At 37.8% G+C, this 6,110-nt stretch overlaps 1 long non-coding RNA gene across 1 annotated transcript; it reads left to right on the top strand.

The window, feature by feature from the left end:
* The first annotated feature begins 2,320 nt into the window (after positions 1–2,320).
* On the top strand, positions 2,321–5,020 carry LOC102312632. The gene is made up of 2 exons (XR_318163.3): positions 2,321–2,458; positions 4,849–5,020. It is a non-coding gene; the product is annotated as an uncharacterized LOC102312632 (long non-coding RNA).
* The last annotated feature ends 1,090 nt before the right edge of the window (positions 5,021–6,110 follow it).

The following is a 6,110-nucleotide window of genomic DNA, read 5'->3' as shown; positions in this document are numbered from 1 at the left end:
ACTTGAGACTTACTTGAGACTTGCAAGACAATGACTTGGTCCCACCTCTGCTGCATTCAATAAGATGCCACACAAATTATTTGTGCCACTCCAAAAAAATAATTTCTGTCCACTATAAAGGAGAACATCACAGCCTGACACCTGCAGACAGCAGTCGCCTCATTGTTTTGACATACAACACAAAACTATCCACAACACTACACACTAACTACACAAGACAGCACATTAACTACACACTCCAAACATGCTAAATGTCACAAATCTCTCACATCTCAAAACTCGCTCTCTCTCTCTCTTTCTGCTCTCTCTCACTCTCTCTCTTGCCGTCACTCCTAAAACTTCCCCCTCTTCCTAAACAACCAAATGTCATGTTGCCATATTATTTTTTGATTGGTCAACATGGTGCATTTTTCCACCAACACGAAAGGGCTGGGGAGGGGGGTTTGGTCACAAGCAGAGAGTGCTTGCTAGCGCTGTCCTTAGACAGTAAACGTGATGAAACTATTGAGGAAAAACACGGGTATATATTGTTTATCATGACTCTGGTTTTACGTGGCCTATCAACACAATTTAAAAACTGGTATATATCACCTTGTTGCTTTGTCATCTTGAAGTGGTCATGTGATTGGCTTACCACGACTACTTTATTGTTCCTCAGCCAAACAGCAGCACTCAAGCGATTGTTTTGCCCCCTTAGCTCTGGGTGTTGTGCTAGAAAGTGATTGTCTGGCAGAAAGTGATTTCCATCCGCGGGAGCGCGCACAGCTTAAAGCTGTAGCGCCCAGATTACTTACGTAGTCAGCTACTTCCGTGCAACTGATATAAGGTGCGTAAGCTGAACACAGCTTCAATCGTCTGTTTGTTGAAAAATAGTAACGCGACCGCATTTTCTTGGTAACGGCATTGTAACGATACCGTTGTAACGATAGGAATAGTAATTAGTTAGATTACTCGTTACTGAAAAAAGTAACGCCGTTACTTGTAACGCTGTAATTCCCATCACTGGTAGTGGCAGATCTAACCTGACATGTAAGATGTGGAAAAGCATAGATTGCAAAACCTGTATAATGAATAAAATGTTATTGGCATTTATTTCTTTTGTTTTTCTGTGTGAGTCCTAAATCATTGCCACAATAATGGGTCCTAAAACTTGGGCAACAGGATGTGAATAAAAACATCAACATGGTCTAGAGCAGATATACCAATTCTTACTGGAATTGAAGCATATTTATGCTCCCTTAGTCACAAGACTTTGCCACAGTGGATAGCTTTGCATTTGATTGTATTTTACACTGGATGCTCTTCCAGAACTCGAGGGATAAAGCCAGAGATCTTTTCAGTTATTAGTGAATGTGAAAACTACTACGCTTCAGGGAAACATAAATGTACTTTTCCATCTCTTATTCCCAGGAAAATAAGTATGCTTCACAGTCCAGAATGGATTCTTACTGAATGCCAAATGAAAATCAGTACACTGAGCTCTTTCAGGGTTGGACTAACTCTCTAAGCAGTGGAAAGTGAACCCACCCCAACTTTTAATCCATACGCAGTTTCAGCACAGACACCTTTTTGATGATTCAAGAGACAAAACGTAAACCAAAGAAATTACTAGATAGTCTGACATCATACAATATTAAGCAATTTTATTGCATAATCAGTGTTACATGTTTCAGTTACGTCTTTCTCATGCACAACTACATTCAACCATGAAAGTAAACTGCATGCCAAGACCTGACCTGAAAAGCATTCCCAGGGTGTTCAAGGTTTTCATTTATTTAGTTCGTCATCGGCTTAAGTTTCATGGAGGTGGTGTGGAAGGTGTGCGCACAAAATAGTATAATTACTGTAGAACAGCCATTAGTCAAATTAAAGGGACGTGCCACTGTCATGTCACCTGATTTTATGAAGTCCCAATTTTGAAGCCTTGCCCAGAAAAACACAGTTATCTTAGCTTTCTGAAACTAGGCTTAATAACCAATCTCTCAGTTGCATATCACTAAAATTCATACTCCTTTTAGACTCTAATTAGAATCATCATTTAGAAAATGAACAATCTGTTGTATTTAATTAGAGATGGAACTAGCGAAAAAGAACCTGGATCAGCATGTTGCCTTATCCAGACTTATTATTTACACAAATTAGATAGCACTATAAAATACACTTAGGATATTCAGAAACACGCTAATAATTCAAAGGAAACAGAATGTAATGCACTGCAGCATCATATTATCCTATGTGTGTGTTTGTGTGGGTGGTTTTTTGAACAGGGAGGAAATGGTTCATCTAGTTTGTGTAATGTAAACTGGGTGAACTGGGGCTGGGTGTGACAGCCGGTTTAAAATAAATCAGGGCTCAACCACCTGTCAGTGTGGTGCTGAGTCCCAGCCAGAGAGCTTCTCATTGTACCTGAACTGCTGTGGAAAGTCTAGAAAGATGACATCGGAGACCAAACAGTCAAGTAAGTACATTAACTTTTAGACATATATTAACTGAAGTTTATCATCATATCTTTAAGGGCTTAATGTATTCTGATTTAAATTAAATTGTTTAATTTAAATAATAACAGTTAAATAGTCTTGTCAAAAGCAGGATTGCATTTGACAAGAGTTTTAGAAAAGTTTGCACCTATTTCAAAGTTTTTATAGAGTTAAAATAAAATCGTGTTATTCACTTAGCTTGCATGACCTCGGTTCTCCCAGTTTCTAGAAATCTTACTTGCAGGTGCTGGCAAATAGAAATGAATGCCTTACAACAACAGTCTTCAGAAAGTACATGCCAGAGAATGTTGTGTGAAAAGCTCACATTGACACATTAAACAGGATTTTTGCAGTTTATTCTCTTTACATACACGACAACATGTCTGTGGTCATCATGGGTCAACCTGGAAATTCAAATATATGTTTTGCAAGTTGAAGTTAATCCAAAGTTTCAGATTCAGGCCAGTTTGGCAGAAAATTTAGTTCAGGAAATCTGGAACACCTTCTAAATTTGATCGATGCCCCCATAATCAGTTCGAGTTTCGTACTCAAGTGCCCATTACATCGACGTAAGAGCAGTTGTTTTTGAATCATATAGTAGATTGTTGTGGTTATGTTTGTTTTTTTTATTCGGAAGGCATCTATAAATAATCATAAATATCAAAATATTAATGCGCGTGATGTTTTGCCTCCCATCCAGGACCACCTCCAATATGTGACACCCTCCATCAGATTGTTTTAGAACTATAGAAACATCTTCAAACCTAAAAAAGTTTAGTTGCCATATTTTCCGGCACTCGAGTGACATTATCTGCACAAACTGGTGCAAATAAAATATACAGTATACAAATACAGTGACATGTTTCAGGATTAATAGATTTAAAAAAGATCAATATTGAAGACAGGCCAGTTTCAAAAGATAAACACATCGTCTTTGTGGGTTTCAATTGTGCAGTGCAGACAGATGTAAGGCAAATGAGATTCTAGAAGGAACAAAGTAACATTTAGCAGCTCTGGAAACTGTTTGAATTAAAGATCTAAAATTTTAAGATATCAATGAGACTGTGTTAGAAATATAAATATGAACTTATGCAAACTTGTAGGCACTGCAAAAAAAAAAAATGTATGTGAAAATATTTAGAAAGCGTTCACAGACTGACTTTAATGTCACAGACAGCCAAAACTTTGTATAGATATTAAGGAGAGGTCCCTTAAATGCATTCCCTCTCTCAGGCTTTTCAGTGTGTATTTCAGGCCAACCTTCATGTATGTTTAGGAAAAAAAAATGTGTATAAATTTCTCTACCCAAGGGGAGAACTCTACATGCTGTAGATTTATAAGTTTAATAAATCTAAAGAAAGTTTATAGTTTTGGGGTTTTTTTCTTACTGTACACCCTTGTTAAAAATGTGAGTAATAGTGACAAAATGTAGACAGTTAACTACAATATGAAAGCAGGTGTGTGCATTTTTCCCTCCCTCACACACACCCAAACCAAACTCACCCACCACGAAATCTAAAAAACGTCATCTCTCCTAACAAAAAGTTATAAATTCACTTTTCATTTCAAACACACTGAGAACCTGTTCAATTTTGTTTCCTAACATTAAAATTAAAAGTTTGACTGTGAAAAGTACTTCTCATATCAATATAGAAAAAGACAAAGTGTTAAGATAGTCTCTCCAAACCTCACTATTTTGTGCTTAAGTGTTTTTATGAATTGTGTCTCAGTTTTCCATGTTACTTGTCAGTGCAGTGCTTTTCTATGGATTCACCTGTTCTCCTGAACATACCCGTAGGCCTTAAATGTGAGGTTTGTGTTTTGTTTTGTTTTTATTACCATGCTGTTGGGGTTTGGTCGAGACACGAGCATTGTGTTCATCACTGATTCTGCCCTGTTGAGGCATGCCCAATCCATGCATATTTTTCCTGACATGTAACTTCAACTTTGTGACGTTTGGATGACTCTCATGACAGTGTTTAAATAGTTTTATCTCCACCCTGCCTTGCCCTGGGTTCCTGTCACCAAATTGCTAGATAGAATTGAGACTTTTGACAAGCTGAGGCAGTTTTTTGAGGTGAATCGAGGTCACTAAAATCTTCATCTATTTTAGCATGGAGAAGGTATCGGTGTAGCAAGCTTAAAGCCTTTTGCATCCTTCAGTTGCAAATCTTTCCAGGAAACCAAGTTAAAATGTATCAGGAGACGACAGATATGGGTCTTTTTCTTTTATTTTTTGTTTGTTTGTTTTTTAAAGTGTCATGCCATTAAAAATAAGTTTATTAAAATAAAGACTTCACTTTGTGACCTGACTTTCAGATATTTTTGTTCACAGTTAACATTTCTATATTTTATTTTACATTTCTTGCAGTTTTTAAAGGAGTGAATCTCAACTGTGAGACAAACAACACAGAACATGGCACCAAAAAAATCTCAAAGGATCAGCTGATTGTGAGGCGAGGCCAGCGGTTCACCGTGAAAGTTGAACTGACACAGCCGTTCAACCCCGATCTTTACCCGCTCACCTTTACAGCAGTAACAGGTTGGTCCACCATTAAATAATGTTTTTTTGTTTGGTTTTTTGTAAAAAATGCAAACATATTCTATGTAAACCCTCCCAAGTTAAATCCTTATAATAAAAAATATGTCCAAAGTGTACAGAAGATGCTGTTTGATGGGCGCTGAACAAACATTTACTGACCCAAAGCTGTTGACTAGGGCTGTCACCGTTAATCACCGTCAATTAACGCCAACACCACGTTAACTCGGCATATCTCCGTTAACGGGTTAATGCGGATCACCCTTTGTGTTGGGCTGGACTGCGTCAACGGGTTAGCGCGGGTAGCTTGATTAACGTATTAGCGCAGTGTTGGCGAGTAACGGAATACATGTACAAACGTTGCGTATTTAAAATACAAAATATGAGTAACTGTATTCTGTTACAGTTACCGTTTAAAAAGGTGGTGTTACTCTGTTGAAATAAATGGATTACACGGCGGTCTTTTCCTGTTTCATATGTTAGGCTATGCCCTCTCTGTCCTTGGTAATTCTAAGCCAGTGGAAACCCAAACAAAACACGCATTAAAAGGCTCTAATGTCTGTGTCTCAATCTCGCGGGCCATGTCACCTCTACTTGCTATCCGCATAATGATATGACGAAATATTTTTTTTAATTATTGTTCAAAAATTATTTAATATGAAGGCAATAGGCACAGTGTTACAGGCATAGCCCTAAACAATGTAGCTTCATGGGCAGTATTAGCCAGTTGTAAGTAAGCTATTAAGACTCTATTCTACACCGTGTTCGTGTTTTCCTCCGAAACAACAAGTTCCGTTGGAGCAGCCTTTCAACGCCTCTCTCTGTCTCTCGCTAGCAAAGTCGACCCAGACAACAAAGTAAAGCTAGTTTTCGGCTATGAACTCGACACGGAACCTGACGTATTAGCCAGAGGACCTGTTTTATATACACGAAAAACAGTTTTCTATACGAGATCGTTGCAAAAAGCGCAGCCTTACCTAATGTCCACCCTACTGTTACTCATTTTATATTAAGATTTAAAAATCTAGTTGGTATTGGTATGGCGAGTAACCTTCAGTAATAGTAATAAATCACACAGCAATAGTACATTCATG

This window comes from Haplochromis burtoni, unplaced genomic scaffold, assembly GCF_018398535.1.
Source record: "Haplochromis burtoni strain Fernald_Lab_line unplaced genomic scaffold, NCSU_Asbu1 Contig_3683, whole genome shotgun sequence".
NCBI classification, from domain to species: Eukaryota; Metazoa; Chordata; class Actinopteri; order Cichliformes; family Cichlidae; genus Haplochromis; species Haplochromis burtoni.
The sequence above is the reverse complement of the archived record's forward strand: the minus strand, read 5'-3'. Positions and strand labels throughout refer to the sequence as shown.